The 16,876-nt window shown below is 39.4% G+C and overlaps 1 pseudogene; it reads right to left on the bottom strand.

Moving 5' to 3' along the window:
• Nucleotides 1-13,451: 13,451 nt before the first annotated feature.
• The window catches only part of LOC146486383 (uncharacterized), a 93,550-nt pseudogene continuing 90,125 nt past the window's right edge, over nt 13,452-16,876 (bottom strand).

The following is a 16,876-nucleotide window of genomic DNA, read 5'->3' on the forward strand; positions in this document are numbered from 1 at the left end:
CAGACAATAAGCTTTCTTAATTGAAAAATTTATTCAGACAGACATGTGTTCATGCCTGAAAAGCGAATTTGCTCAATTTTCACCTCCAGTGAAGGTACGTGAAGGCGACCGATCCAAGTAAACTGCGAGTCACTAAACAGCACTAAAAGCACAATTTCTATACTCTATTTAACTGAGTACGGTTTTCGAAAATTTCGCCAAAACTATTTGAAATATGATAAATCGACCAATTTAACATAAAGCTCAAGGTAAAATTCACATTCAATCTGTAGTATTTTGTAAAGTGGATTCCCAAGAGCACACAAACATTTCCGAGAACGTCTACAGCTCATGTGATGATTTGCAGATCTTGTTTGCGATCACACATGTTTCGCCTTGACACAATCTTGAACAGGAATTTCTTCGCTATGAACTCACTGATTTCCTCTTTCTAAGCAGCCGCATGTTCCTTAGAAGTTGTTCTTTTGATTTACAGTATTGAAAACCTGTGTTTTCCTTCCAAGAACCACTAACTGCCACCTTGAAAATTCATGCATTAGAGAGGCGGCAGCCATTTTGAATTGAAATGCAAGCATCTTCCATATGAATAAAGCCGACTGAGATCCGGTCAACCTGTTGTGGTCGACTCGACCCAACTTCGGGTTAATTCTGCAATTCCGAAAGCTTCGTGGCTACGCCTTCCCAGAAGGCAGTAGCTACAAAAACCTTATTACCGGCATGCTCTTTTTCTGTCAAACTGATTCTTCGAGAAAAGAAAAATAGTTTATGAAATTAATATTACCTGTACTTGCTGGAAGAGCGTTATTAACAAACTTCCCACTCGCTTTGCTGCTACTGAACAAACTCAAAGGTCAAGAATGGCGGCCGTCGTATTTTGAAACTTGGCTGGCTTTACAAGGGATTATTCGGCAACCAGTCAATTAATTTATTTTTTTCTGAAACGTATTCGGTAAGAAAATAACTTTTAACTCACTCATTTACACTACCTGTGGAAACAGCGCTAAACAGGAATGATGATAAAAAATAATTATACGTAACACCTTTCGCTGATGTTTACATATCGTTAGTCCCTGTATAGCTTTTTCCCAGGCACTCACTATCAATTCGTTTTGGTGAGGTAACTAAGGCAAACAGTTGTGGAAGGCCTAGACAAAAACAGAATGTGCATGTGTTTGTTTTATTTTTCTTTGAAACAATTAACAAGCATGATGTTTATTCTTCTTGGGAGTAAAATGGTGTTCAGCTTTGTTCGTAGTTTCACATACACATCAGCTATCTCTGGATCCCATAAACTCTTTTCCAAGTAAGTTATTTCTTTTCCTCTATAAATAATCATTGCATCTTTTTTGTCAATGGGCTCTAAAATTTTGAAGTACCAGGATTCTCTCTCAATGCCTTCCAACCATTCCTGTCATGCTCTACCTAGTTGTTCGCCTCATCAAGGATAATAAACAGCTGTGTACGAAGGTTCCTTGTCTCTGTCGCGATGGGAAATTGGTTGTGCCGCTGCTGCTTCTGTTGAAGATGGCGCTGTCATCCTTGTTTATCTTCGTTGCCAATGTAAAAGCCACCCAGACACTCGTTGACTCATGAAGACACAAGTTATCTACAACAACACGCGGTTAATCCCAGGAAATTTTGCACACTGTACAACAAAATATCCTACATATATAAAGGGATTGTGTCTACTTCATATAATCCAAAATGACCTACATGTATTACGCTCCATGTAAACACACTCAATGTATAACATAGGATACAACACAATTGTTTTATTTCAGTGTAGGTTGTGTAACTGTACACATATTTAAATTGAATACCCCAGAAGATTCAGGCAAATAGTCAACAATGGCAAGTTTACAGAGCAGCAGATTTTTTTTTTTTTTTGTTATTTTAGTACGAAAGAACATTGTATGGAACTAACTACTGGAAATGTACAGGTAGACTGGAATCTAAGTGTCAAATGTTACTGCGCACTCATCCATTTTCTTTAAAAAAAGAGAGCTGGAGACAGTGAGCCTCATGGCATTTAAGTGGGACATTAACCTAGGGGGGCTACTCAAGTATAAACATGACAGGGGGGGGGGGGGGTGGGGTCCGACGTATTTTTTTGGGTCTAAAATTTTCAACTCCTGTATTTTTTTGGGTTGAAGATTTAACTGTGTATCTTTTTTTTGGGTCTAGAAAATCTGCACGTATTTATTTTGGGTTCAAATTTCCGCCAGGCTAATGGTTGCGATATATAAACCACAAAAAAATATTTCGTCATTCTATGTTTCAAAACTAGCCAACCTTGACCACAAAACTTTGTTTCTTTTTCAGCAGAAAGGTAGTATGTATACTGTTCTTAAAATTGCATTTTTAGGGTATAAAAGTCATGTATTTTTTTGGGTCTAAAATTTCCAATCTTGTATTTTTTTGGGTGCAAAATATTAGGCTCCGTCGGACCCCCCCGTCATGTTTATACCCAAGTACCCCACCTGGGGACATTATTGCCTAAAGACAAAATAAAACCAAATTAAAGACACTACAGTTAATTAGCTTTCTTTAGAGGATGGACATTTCTCTCTTATTACAGTACTAACTGCAATGTAGTATTCACTTACATGTAGTACTCCCCAGGCTACTTAATTTAGATTGCACTTATCCACACTCAGTAACAGTAATTCTAAAATGTTAGCAAATTCCAGTACAAGACTGACATTTCAGTTGGTTCTAATAATAGTAATGATTTTATTTGTGTCAGTGGATTATCTAAGAATACAGTCAATGAAATACTGACACCAGTTATTTTTCATCAATCATGCAGCATAAACCCTCTATAATTGTAGAATAGATGTACCGTAAGAACAATTTAAAGTTGCCACAAAACTTATAAACAAATGTGACTGATGGGTTAACCTACTATATCCAATACAATGACAAAAACAAAACACCATTAAAAAACATTAAAATATACCTGACTGCCACTTGCTTTAATGATTGTAGAGACCAACAATGGCATGGCATCCATGCCCCTTGACCTTTCCCTCAAAAAATTGAGCCTACCAAAGCAACACTTGGAAGCCAGGTCACTGTCTTCACATCTTTTCTCCCTTCTGACAAGGCAGAAGACAGTAGCACTCCTCACATAGTGCCTTTGGATGAAATTGCAACATATCATCACTACTACACCGTCTTGCCATGGAGGGCTTCTTGGTGAACAAAGCTCTGAACACTCGGCTGCAGTAGCACCAATGACAACTTTCATAAGTTCCACTTTTAGAACTTTATGCTGCCAAATGTTATGGGCCATCTGCTGGTAAGTCCCACGTAACATTGCTTTTCCAATGGGTACCATGTCTTCAGACAACTTTCCTCGTCTAGTTTCACTTGGCCATACAACTTCAACCTTATAAAAGGATTAAGGCCAAGTTATAAACAATTTATACGGAGTTTACTATTTTACCATGAAACCGAATGACAAGAACTATCATGTCTATTTCTGAACTCTTGAATTGAACTTAGCAGTTTTATATTTCAGTCCACATTGAACTATAGAAATAAAAAAGAAAAGTAGTTGAATAATCAAGATACTTCACAATTTTCAATCGTAAATAATAACGAACGAATATATTGCAAATATAAAAAAAAACCTACCATAACACCAAATTCAGCATTTTCATGTTGAAGGGTTGTCTGAGGTTGCAAATATGTGCGTGGCGTAGAAGTCAAAGTTTGTAGGGTTATTTAACAATTGCTTTGGTTTCGTTGGGTGCTTGCACAGAAAGGCTCAGATTCTTTCCTTCTGATAGCATTGCCATAATTCAGTATGAACACTTCTGTTGTACCCACAAACTTTTCCTCCAAGGACTTTTCTTTCTTTTGCGAAGACAAGGAAAACAGATATGAGAACTGTCGCTGATTACAACATTCACCAGAAACTTTCTCAATTCATTTATTCTTGATGCTTCGTCCTCAAGTTTTATGGTGCACAAAACACACACAACCTCATACATATGCATGCTGCCATGCACGCTTACGAGACTTGGGACCGCCATTTTGTTTGAAAGTTTTGATTATGCAAAATTGCATAAACTACAGCGTGATGTCATTGGACGGCATTACAACACTCAGTAGTCAGATGTCTCTATCTCCCGTGCCCCTGTGGGTTAGGGGGAGGAGACGGGTGACATTTCGGACTACAGTGCTGAGGTGATGATGGACCTCAAGAGTGTCCCCTCGAGAGTGTCCCAGCCAAGTGACTGCTGCCCCTGGAAGTAACACTGGAAAATCTTGGGTAGTCTGAATTTGTAAATCTTGTGGCGGATCATCGTACAGCTTCCAGTGCAGGCTTTTAGCCAGGATTTTGAAAGTGGGAGTCCAAATTTTATGTGGGCCGAAGGAAAAATTGAAGCCTCTTAGACGTGATTTCCGCGATTCTGGCAACTGTAAACGTCTTTCAATTTATCTATTAAACCGCTGTTTTTCCTTGATAATTTTACTAAGCTATCGTTTCCTCGACTTACCTTTTTTAACATTGAGTTATATTTGGGACAGGAACTCCAGTTGTTATTAAGAGTGATTGAAATTTGAAGTTGTCAAGCCATGATTTACACGAAAGAACAGATATGCGTGGCTTTGTTGGTCGAACTGCATTCTGGTCTAGTCTCCCAATCTCAGAAATGCAACATCTTTTATTATTTTCAGTCAAGAACTTTAATTTATGTGTTGTGTAGTCATTATTTACATTCAGACAATTGGTAGCGCAATTTCGAAGAAAACAAATCTACTCAATTACAACTGTAAGTCAGTTTAATAAACCAATATAAGGCCTAAACTGTCGAACTGCTTATGGGCCTCAATTTTGCGTTATTTGGATTTTATATTCTTCGCGGTTGGCAGTCAAAAAATACTCTAGCTGCCTCGTAGTCGACGTCTTCAATTGGAATCCCGGCGTAGACAAGACTCATATCCTCATAAATAATCACCAACGTGCCGCGTATTTATTTATAGCAGCCGGCAAAGTAGCCTGGGGACGACTTGGTAAGCCAATATCACTGAACAGCGGCTTTGCCTGTGAAATCGCTTCGCTCAACTTTGATTCATTTGATCAAAACAGAGAGGAAACTCGCTAAAAAAGTGTTAATATAGAAGAAAAATACGACAGCAACACTAAAACAACTCTTGAGAGCAAAAAGGAATGTAATTTTTTTAAATTTATAGACAATGTTTTGTTACATTAAGCACGGAAGTTCGTAACTGGCCGCCCAAAACAGGCCGTCGAAAATCTTCCATTTCTGAGAAGTGGCCGTCCTTTGGACGGCTGGACGGCCGCCTGGCTAAAAGCCTGTTCCAGTGCATTTATGCGCTGTCTTCTGAAAGGATTTGATGCAGCTGATATTCTACGTGTGCGTCTGTCAAAGGTAGTTCAACAAATTTAAAGGAAGTGCTGAATCAAATGGAACTGTTTATTTCGGTATCTCTTTTTGTGCTTTGGCTAAGGTAACTGTCATGATTAAAAAAAACCCTCCAAAATTAATCAACACATACCGACTGGCCAGACACAACTGTTACAACTGACACAATCTTGTAAGATCTCTGTATTAAATTTGATTTTCTCGCTACAAATAAATTACTGAGGCCTTCACTCGTCTTATTTCATCTGTCAGTATGTACACAAAGTGACGTGGTTGAGTTGGTTTTTTTTCTTGGCCTCGTTTTTTCGCTTGGACCATATTACTAGAAATAGATAAACCAAGATGGAAGACGATGAGAGGCCTAGGAAGTAGGCAAGATTGACTGAAATAACTGAAGTAAGCTGTGAATAATAGTGGTGAAAAAGTAATAGGAAATAAGTACTTTAAATGAGACCTTGCAACAATATTGAAACTGTGTACTGTACAAGCAAAGATTTGCATTTTCTCTGATGTCACAACGAAACACACATTGGGAGCATGCATCTGTGCAGAGTTTGTGACGTTAGAAAATTAAAGTAATAAGGATATATTACATTCCTCTTTGCAATTTTAATAAACAATTATTATTTGATGTTAAATCATTCAAATAAAATTTAACCAGGCCAAATAAAAAGCACTTTTCTTGATCGGTGACAGTCTGAGCTCTCTGCCAAAGCCACATTTGCCGGACTGTCATTCAATCTCCTGGTAATAATTAGCAGAATACTGTCTTATAGTACACCACAGTACTCAGCTGCCTAATTTCATAGCGAAACTGCATTCTATTTGAAAAACAAACACTACCAGCACTTACAGTACATCTATTAACACTTCAAGATGAGTGATTTGCAGTTCAAAAAATGCCAATCATGTTGCAATGACAACCAGAGAACTAAAGATACAGCAAAGCTTTTTGGTGGCCAAAAAGTCAAACACATCCTCAAGAAGGAAAATTTAATGTAAACAATACCTAATATAATGTATCACAAATGAAACCGGTTTAAATTAATCAAGTTCATGACAGCTGATAAAGGTTTTGGACTGAAGCAACCGGACAGTATTTGCCAAAAGAAATTAAAAAAAACCAACCAACCAAAACAAATTAAAAAAAGAAGTGATGGCAAGTTTTACACTTGGTAATCAAGAGTATCGAGAAAAGAATTTTTAGTCACACCCTGGTGACACAACGGACACTGTGCCATTGTCAGCTTGAATGGCTGATCACACAAGCTTCTCCTGCTACTTCAGGGCAACTACAGAATCTGTTGATAACCTAGAAATTGAGGACCAGCCTTATTTACAGCATTTAAAATAAGTAAAAACAATGACAAGATGTTTAAGCTCTCACCAAATTGTAGTTTATTTTACAGAGTATTGTCTGTCAGCAATGGGTGATCTATTTGACAACAGGAACACTTGTACTGAAGAATTAAAATGAAATAAATCATATTAATTGTAAGAGTTCAAACTATACTAATGTGTTAGACTTAAACTTTACCACTTGTTTGTGAAGAAAATTCAGCAAAAATTCTACTAACTGTATCATGAAAACTCACAAAATCAGATCAATTTAAAAATACATCACTTCAAACCTTAAATCAAAACGTTGAACTGTACAAACCACTTGTCAAAAGTTAAGTTTTTTTTTCGCAAATTCTGTATATCATGGAATTTAAGTTGGACCCTCTCTTGGCTTTTCATAAATTTTCACCAATATATCAACTATAGACAAATATAGAGAAATGTAACTTCTTTGTGAAGAAAATCCAGTACAAAATCCTATTTACTGTATCACCAATACTCACAAACTTCGATGAATTAAAAAGTGCATCACTCAAAAATTAAAGTTAAACTGACATGCTTATGATACAAGTCTTTTAGTTAACTTTGAGAGCGTCTTTTTTCTTCTCTGCGGTATCAGAATTTTTAACATGCTTGGCCTGCGAGTCTGCTGCTGGCCTGGAGGTAGGTGTTGCTAGATGTGTGGCAGTTGCAGGCAGTCAGGCATCAGGTGACTGTTGTGCAATAGACGATTGCAGGGTAACAGACTGTTCTGTTATTGATTGTGAAGGGATAGAAGTTCCTGTGGTTGAAGGGGGAGAAGACATGTACTGCACTGATCTATCTGGCTCCCCTGTTCTCACTACCCAATCAACTGGATCAACAGGGCGGCCTCTGCTGGAAGGACCAGGATGCCATTTCCCCTTAAGTACAATGTCCTGGAGTCTCGGCTGAAGACCTTCGAGATAGGCTTGGCCAAGCCCCTGCTTTACGTTTGTCAGCGTTGATCTTTCCCATGATAGCTTCTTGACCAAGTATCCCCTCAACTGTACTTGATCACCATTTTCGTCTTCAGATAAGTCTGACTCATCTGTCACTTGCGCTGTCCCAGCGATGAGTCATTTGAGGGTTATTCTCCTCATTTGAAATTGTCATGAGTCACCTTCATTTTGACTAAACCACCCATCACAACCAGGATTATTTTCATTTTGTTTGCTTTGGGGTAAAAGAAAGGTCGAGCTAAGACTTCCCCCTTTTTAGTTAGAATCTGCATTAGCAAGTTAGTAAAATGTTGAAATTGTCTTGTAGTTAAAACTAATTCTTCTGTATTCAGTAAACTAGTCTTTTAATAAAGGCAAAGTAGAAGTGTGTAGTTTGCACATTGTGATACAAAAAAACCTACAGTTCCTGTTTTTAACTCCTGAATGCGTGCATGCGCAATGAATAAGTTATAGCGATGGCTGACTGTTGACTTGGTTGGTTGGTCGGTTCTGTCGTTAACTCTCGGGTGTGCGCAGTGAATGAGTTTTAAATTCAATTAATGGAAAAAACACGCGAACATCTTTTGTTCATGGCGCATCAGGAAATTCTTATTTAATATGTAGAGAATAATTTGACGATCATTTGCTGCAAGAATGGAGATTTTTCGTTCAATCTGAGCAAAGTTACAAGTTTTTTCAGTTTTTCAGAAAGTCCAGGGTCGTAAACTCAATTACTGAAAAAAAAAAAACGTGAATTTTTTCACAACACATCAGAATTCTCTCATTCATTCTGTAGAGAATAATTTGACAATCATTTTAGTGTAAGAATGGAGATTTTTCGCTGAATCTGAGCAAAGTTATACGTTTTTTCGTTTTTTTCCAAAAAAATCGGTGTCTTTTAAGAATTAAAAATAATTTAATTTAGAAATAATTGAATTAAAAATAATTTAATTTAAAAGTAATTGTGGGCATGGACTTTGAATAAACAAGACGCTTTTTAGAGCTTTTACCTTAAGCACTGGTGGCCTTATTTATTGTAGGCCTCACCGATTTTTTAACTTATCCTCCCTTCGCGATTGAACTAACTGAATCTTTTTAGTCGGAAAGAATGCGTGAGAAAGCGGAAAGTGCCATGTCACGCATCAGTGACGTCGTAAACAAAATTATGCAAATTTCTGGTGAAATGAACACTTTTAAGATGTTGTCAGCTTTCATAGAGGTTTCAAAGGGAAAAAATGTTTCATTTTCGCAATTTACAACTGGTAATTTATGGGAAAGCAAAAGGACGCCGTCGATAAATAATTCTTATTTAGCAAGAGCTTGTCATATTTCATTATTTTTACTTGAGGATTGCGTGGACTGAACTCCAAAGGAAAAATTTCACGCATTTATTTCGGGCATGAAATGTAATGCGATACTTTGTTGAACAGATTTCCCTTTGTGAGATCGGCTTGAAAAACACAAATCTACCTGGAAGTTAAAAAAGTATGCCCTACAGTAATTTTGTAATTTTAATTCCTTAAAAACCTCACTTGCCCATCGGGCAAGTGACGGTCAGAATCCACTAGCCCGATCGCAAAATCCAGTAGCCCCGGACTATTGGACACAAATTTCCATGACGTAGCTGCACATGGCGTGGCTCTATGAACTTTGAATAAAAAAACACTTAATTTTTTTTAATCGGCGCATCAGAATAATCGGCTTATTCAATCTGTAGAGAATAATTTGACAATCATTTTTATAGTACCAGAATGGTTATTTTTCGTTACATAATCGAGCAAAGATATAATTTCTTTTAGCTTTCAGGGAAGTTTCCGTAGCCGTCTAAATTTCAATTACTGATGTGTCATCTGCATTCATGAGTTGGCTCACAGGAGCCTTTAATTATAGACACTCCTTAACCTCCGACTTAAAACAGAACATTAGTTTTGATGTGACTTCTGAGATTAACTCTCCAGGCAAATTATATAGACATATATTTCAACAGTGAACTGCCTTTGCATTAAATTTTCCCAATACACAAAAACGTACAGCTCCACTTCTTCCATAACAATGCTCAATGCTAGAATTATCACTGGTCACTGTCTCCATCTCCTCATCTTCTACAGGTGGCTCTCCCTCTTTTTCTTCTGATGTTTTTCAAAACACATCTAATATTTTCCTTGTACTAGATTTGTTGTCTTACAATTTGCAGTCTTTCTCTTAAACACAAATGAAATACCATATTAGTTTCGCCTTCCATCACGTTTGTGTAACACCAAATGTGACCTGTCACACGAAAACCATACTAATGGATATCTGTTCGAGCCTTTCAAGCTGTTGGCATGCTGTTTATTAGCCATTCAGGAATGACACAAGGCCATTGGAACAGCCGTGATTATCCATTCAGAAAAATAGAAAAAATATTCCAGGGTTCATACGGGTCCTGGAAAACCTGGAAAGTCCTTGAATTTTATTGTGGCAATTTTCAGGACTGGAAAGTCCTGAAAAAAGACTAATGGTCCTGGAAATCTCGGTATCTGTGTCTTTGACATACCCAGAGTTGAATGTGGCCCTTAGCACTGGTTGGTACTCAAGCATGGCAAGGCGCTCTTCAAGGTTTGCAAAGCCAGCGGCCACTTTTTCTTCTAATCTTGACACACGCTTGAATTTTCTCGAGCATCTAAAACGGTAAAGCAAGAAAGGATGAGTTAGTAATGCTATAAAGATATATTTATATAAGTGCTTCAGAAAATTTCAAAACGTAACATTCTACACCCTAATGTGTCACGCAATTCGTCACGCTATTTCAGATAAGCCGTGAAAGCAATTAAAATTGAACCAGTTGAAAGTTACTTTTGCATTGTAGATTCTTATAAGCTGATTTAATGTATCTTATCGTCTTAATTATTAAACTGTAGTTTTAAACTCTCTACAATTCTTTAAACATTGTGGGATCGAAATCTGTTTTTAAGGCTTTCTGAATTTGGCATGATATATGACGTAAGTGAAAGCCAAGAACAGAAATATCTTCGATAACAAGAAATAAGGATATTTGAAAACCCAACAACACTGTCACTGACATACTTTTAGAAATCTCACCTGAAAAATTTGTAGCTGACTTTTCAAAGCTTCCTCAGCACTGTCCAGTTTGACCTTAAACTTGCTGCGTTCCTCAGTCTTTGTGGCAAGCTGCTTGTTCATTTCGGGAACAGGATCTTTGTTAGTTGGGACTGTTGCACCAGGAAGTGTTGACAGCTGAATAGGTGTTGACCAATCAATTTTCACTTTCTTTCCTTCTCGCCGGTTGGCTCTCCATTGTTTCTCTCTCTTCCTCTGGTTCAACAAAAAACTCTGAGTACGAATCTTCAGTACTTTTCGTGGACGCACTTAGCAGTTCTTGGTCCTAAAAGAAACAAGCAGAAACAAGAGTTAGATAAAGTCGTCAAAGAAACGTGAACAAACAACATTATCGAAACAGTTTTGCTTGTGTGTTGATTCTCTGGTAGCATGCCGTTAACCGAAAAAAAATATATGACTACTTCAACATTCATGAAAGCAAGTAAGCAAATTTAATTCAATTTGTGGTGAGTGAAGTTGACACAAATATTATTAACAGTAACACTCGCCATTCGACAAAACAGTCTGACGAACATCTTACAAAACATATGTACTTAAAGTTCATCATAATAGTCATCAGGGATTGTTCAACCGCACTAACTTTCTCATTATACTCCTTGCCCTTGGTCCGCTTTGCTGTTGGTGGTTCACTTTGGTCTGTGCATGCCAACAGATGTCTGACTCGTTGCAAATTCTGTATCCAGTCGTAGGAGTTCCATCTGATCATCTGTGAGGTAAAAAAATAAGACTTAATTCAGCTCTTTCACTGTAGGAACATCAGTGATGAATTTTTTAAAAAAGCAAATTCAGCTCACGTAAAAAAGTACATGTTAAGAATAAACCTTATCCTACCTGCAACTCCTACGATGGTTGCCACCAATTCCTTGTCCTGGTATTTAATCATTACCTCGCTCCCTTTAGCAGTATCTTCCCCTGTGATGACTTTTGTAATTTTTTTCGTTGAGAGGATACTTGTCGACTTACAGTACCGCTCGAAACTATGGGACCATTTGCCACGAATTTGCCTCGGTCGATTCGCGGTTTTAATCTGCGGTTTCACCTAGGCAAAACCTCGTCTAACCGCAATAAAAACCTCGGTTTCACCTAGGTTTTTTTCGGTTACTTAAGCCGCGGTGAAAGGCAGGACGCGGATGGGTTTGAATAGGCTATTGTTCGCTTTGTTTTCATGTTCTTCGAGGACAATAAGCGAATTGTCGGGTTTAAGGTGTGATAAATTTCACGGAAGCGCACTCGCTCTCTAGGGAAATAATCAAAGCGCTCTGTGAGCGAACTCGTGAATTGAACTGGTAAATGTAATAATATTTCGGATTATGCCAAAAATTATCTGCTTCACGTGCAAAACAATTCATTAAATTACAATGGAACTAGTTGGGCATAAGTGAAAAGGCACTACTACTCCCGTTGTGGCTGAATAACAAACTGCAAGAGTCCAGGTTTCCTACCAAGAATCGCCGTAAATTAACTTACTATAATTTTCGTGTTGTGTTGTTGCGGAATGAAACTTGATACACGTGAAGGAATTTGGTTGCCTAGCACGTGACTGAAATCTTCCCAGTGTTTTCATCATGGCACGGTCCTTTCTACGTCCAAACGACGGCTTCTCTCAACGTTTTAAAAGATCGGAAGGGGCTTTTCACTTTTGCTAAAGTTGCTGTTTTCCTATTATCCAAAGTAAATATTAATAGAAATACGTTAAGCGTTGCGGTAATTTTCCGCGTTTGTGTTTGCTCCAAGTGATTCGATCTTATCGCTCACACTCGATACCGAATCAAATCTATTACGAAGTTTTAGTTTTTCGAATCCGGATTACATTGGCAATACATTTGGAGAGATTGTCACTTTGCTTTTCTCCGCGTCCGTACTGAAATCCGATTGCATATTTTGAATTCAGCGTCGCTATTTCGATTGAACTTTGTTGCACACTTTACATCAGTAGGAAGGGTTATCAGGAGGTTTATCAAACGAATAGAATATCTTTCTTGACTGTGTGGCGTAAACAGCAAGAATTAAACTGAAACCATGTCTTTTGCTCTGTGATTATTGCCTGTAGCGTGACAAAAACTGAACATGTCCCAAATGCAGAAAAGAAACTTTCGTCAGTGACTGCCAAACGAATTGTTATCGGTCGTTCGGTTTCCGACTCGGTGAGTCTTTACAAATTCTTTTGTTTGAGGGCTTCTTTAGGATGAAAGGTGAGATAATGTTTGACAATACCCTGACAATAGTAATTAGTCATCATTTTATTTTTACCGAGGCATTGCTGCGTCTAATTCCCCGCGGCTTACGGTTGCTTTCATCTTTGCCGCGGTTACGGTTTTCGTCCCACCGCGGTGAATTTGCGGCAATCACGTTCGGCAAAGACGAGGTTTTACCGCGTGCAAATGGTCCCATAGTTTCGAGCGGTACTGTATCCGACACAAAATAAAATAGGACGTATAATAAAAAGGTCGTCGTTCAAACGAACTGGTGATTTTTTTTTGGAATGGATAATAAGTGGGAAAAATAATGTTGGTCATAACTTTATTTCTTGTGGTGGCTCCTAAAGGAGCCGTTTTTGTCAATTACCTGTAATGAAATGTTGAACGCTTGACAAACAGGATTTTTCCCTGCCAAGTACAATGGAGGGTGGTCTTCAGGGCACTGGGGCAACAAGATCCTCTTTTCCAGGGTTGCAAAATTGTCCGATCTCGTGGTAGAGATACTGCTTTTGTTTCTGATTTAGTCCGCCAGGGTTGATGTTGGGTGGGAGCACGGATGGCGGTGGCAAGATAGCGCTGTTTTTCAGCAAAATAAGTGACCGTTCAGAAGAGGAATCAAATTCTTTATAATAAAGTTTGTGTTCCGACCAGCTGTGCTTTGTTGACTCCAATATTGGTTGAAGCCTCCACCATCTCAGCAAACTCATACAAGGAAGAAACAAAATTTTGCTTTGTACCCTCTCTTGATTATCCCGAAGTTGCGATCGGTGCCAAACTTTGTATGACCGGCAATCAGAAAGGAGTAATAAGAAGAACTGTGGAGCTGAAGAATTGTTCTCCATGCTAGGTACCAGATAAAGTAATTGTTTTTGTTTTGTCCTGACTGTATGTCTTCCAAGACAAAAAATCCTAGGCAGGGTCTTGCACATTCATAGACATTATATTAAATTGATTAATCCACGTATATGTGATTTCCATTGTTTTGATTTGTCTGAGTCCAATTAAGTAACATCAGATTTCGATCAATTTAAAATTACATGTAAGGATAAACCCTTCTTTAGTCACTTTCTTTAAGATACTGGTCGCAAAAGCCTTTTAAATATGCTGGTAGGTACTGATCTTTGGCTGGTACTGTCCACAACTTCTTGGAATTGAACTTGTACAGAATTCCAGACTGTTGACATGTCTCTCCATGTCAAATAGTATTTTGTACTAAAAAGAACATAATAATATGGGTGCAATAAGCATATGTAATCAGATGGTGACAACTGGAAAAAGCTCAGGAAAAAATTCATGTGAAAAAACTATTACTCCCTACTTTCATGAGCATACCATTTGACTATTTTTAAATATCATGGGTGATCAAATGCTCACAGTATTGTTTTTTAACTAGATATGAAACGTTGCCATAGCAATGGTATAATTAAAAAATTAACGCTGAAATTTCGTGCCCAAAGTCATTTGTCATCCATGAAATTAACAAATTATATCAATGGATCAAACAATATATTAACAATATCATGGACCAAACACCACTTGATCCATGGCGGTTTGCATTTGCTGTTTGTGCTTCATTTCCCTGTATATCTTTGCACGCCAGAAAAAGGCTTTAGTTTTCTCTTTTTCTTATACACAGCTCTACTTCTCTTTCCATTGCCTTTTCTTTTGATTTTCTTTACGTTTCCAGAGTCTTGTGAAAACACTGGTTTTAGATGGTGCATAGGTTGAAGCATGCCCAGATCTGCAGCATGTTGGGCTAGATTCTTTTGTTGTACCCCTGATACCTTGACAACACCAATGCAAGGGGACGAATGAGCCTCCGGGGCCAGCTGCCTGAACTCCTGCCAACGGAAACGAGAGATAGCATCAGCAATTTTGTTCTCGACCCCAGGAACGTGAGCGGCGGTGAAAGTAAAACCCCAACGCGCCGCTGACAGCAGAAGATCACGAAGAAGGTGCATTACGGCTGGAACCTTCGAGGTCCTGGTCGTGAGAATCGCGACTACAGCCTCATACCCGAGCGAAAAAGGACATGCTTCCTGGCACACAACGATCCCCAAAGATGAGCAGCAATCACTACAGGAAAGAGTTCTTGGTATGCAATGGATTGCCTGGCCTGCACCGTTGACCAGGCACCATAAAACCACTGGCCTTGAGAATAGGCGCTAAAGCCAATCGCACCTGCTGCATCTGAAGTGACCTTCAAATCTGTGGCAGCAGACATGCCAGGGTAGAACCAGAACCCAACACCATGCCAAGAAGCTAGAAACTGCTGCCACCACTGAAGGTCAAGACGAAATTCCTGGCTAAACCGAACAGGATGGTCCTTGTTACGGAAGCAGCACAGTAAATCAATAAACAGACGGAGAAAGGCTATCCCTGGTCAAACTACTTTAGCTGCATGGTGTAAATGGCCAACCAGGAACTGCAATTCCCGCTTTCTGCACCAGCGACGGGGCATCCACGAATGAATGAGTTCCCTTAGTGCAAGCAATTTGTCCTCTGGAAGACGGGCCACTTGGTTGACCAAGTCTAATTCAATTCCTAAGATAGTCATCGAAGTGGCTGGACTACGAAGAGGCAACCCAGCCGATGGCAAACAGAGATTGCTGTGTTAAGATTATAAGCACACTGGAAGGACTGTGGAGGACCTGCGGTAATAAAGTCATCCAAATAATGTAACAGATCGGAAAGGCGATGCTTATTGAGAAGGATCCATTGAACCATATCAGCTACTGAATTGAAAATAAATGGTGCAGAACGGAGACCGGAAGGAAGCGAGAGGTCAACGTAGAACAGACCATGCCACCACATGCCCAGTAAGAAGCGGCCATCTTGATGAACTTGGATGTTCCAATAAGCGGATTCCACATCAAATTTTGCCATAAGGGCACCTGGGCCATAACGGGAGACCATGCGAATAACTTGATCAACCTTCATATACTGCAGAGAAAAGTCCTGAGGGTCAATGCCGTCGTTAACACTAGCACCCCCTGTGGAAGACAAATCTTTCCAACGGTGTGGAAAATAAGACGTCAGAATCAGCATAAAAACTGTAAAGGCTTCGGACCAGGTCACGATGTCCTCCATGCGCCGAGATTGCTTTTTCGCGCTTGGCAAAATCGCTTGTTTGCGATTCCGGCTCAGTCTGAACAATGTTGACTGACAGCAAAACCCCAAATCCACGTACTTGCTGGCAACAATTTGGCTAACCGTTTTCACCGGAATTGGTGAAAAACCAGGGCCAACTACAAATGGCTGTGAGTAGCGGTCCCAATGGCAGGTTTGCAGCCAAGGTGCTGTCGCTGAGTGGCACCGGGACAGAAGCCCCCGCCGCGATCGACATGCTTAAAATCGGCGCGCACAGGGTTGCAAAATTGGCAACAAAGGATGGCACAGTAAAATTTGGCCTACCTTGCGTGGCTGAAGGTGAAGATATTGCCTGTTGCTCCGGAAAGGCACCTCCAGAAGCTAGAAAGGTCGCCGTTTGCTGTGACAAGCTGGGCGATTGGGGGGGAATGCCCCCAAGAACTGCTTGTGGCTCCACGCTATCAAAATTTCCATGCAGATTGCTCGAGCTGGAACCAGGACCTTTTTCTGCCGCGAACGAGGCTTTCACGGCATCGACGATATCAGCGATTAGAGCGGGATCGTGGACACCAACAGCAACAACTGGAGCGGAAGTGGTCGAAGATGTTTGTGGCGCCGTGTTTTGCCACAGAAGCAAGCGACAAAGGACCAGACGACTTGGCATGCAAAAGGGTATCTGATGACAAGTTCTCCCCATCCAAATGAGCAGCCAAACTAATGTTGGTTCGACGAGCGGTCATTGTACAAGCAGAAAAAACAGCAAAGCAAG

Source organism: Pavona decussata, unplaced genomic scaffold (genome assembly GCF_977016875.1).
Source record: "Pavona decussata unplaced genomic scaffold, jaPavDecu1.1 SCAFFOLD_21, whole genome shotgun sequence".
Lineage (NCBI taxonomy): Eukaryota > Metazoa > Cnidaria > Anthozoa > Scleractinia > Agariciidae > Pavona > Pavona decussata.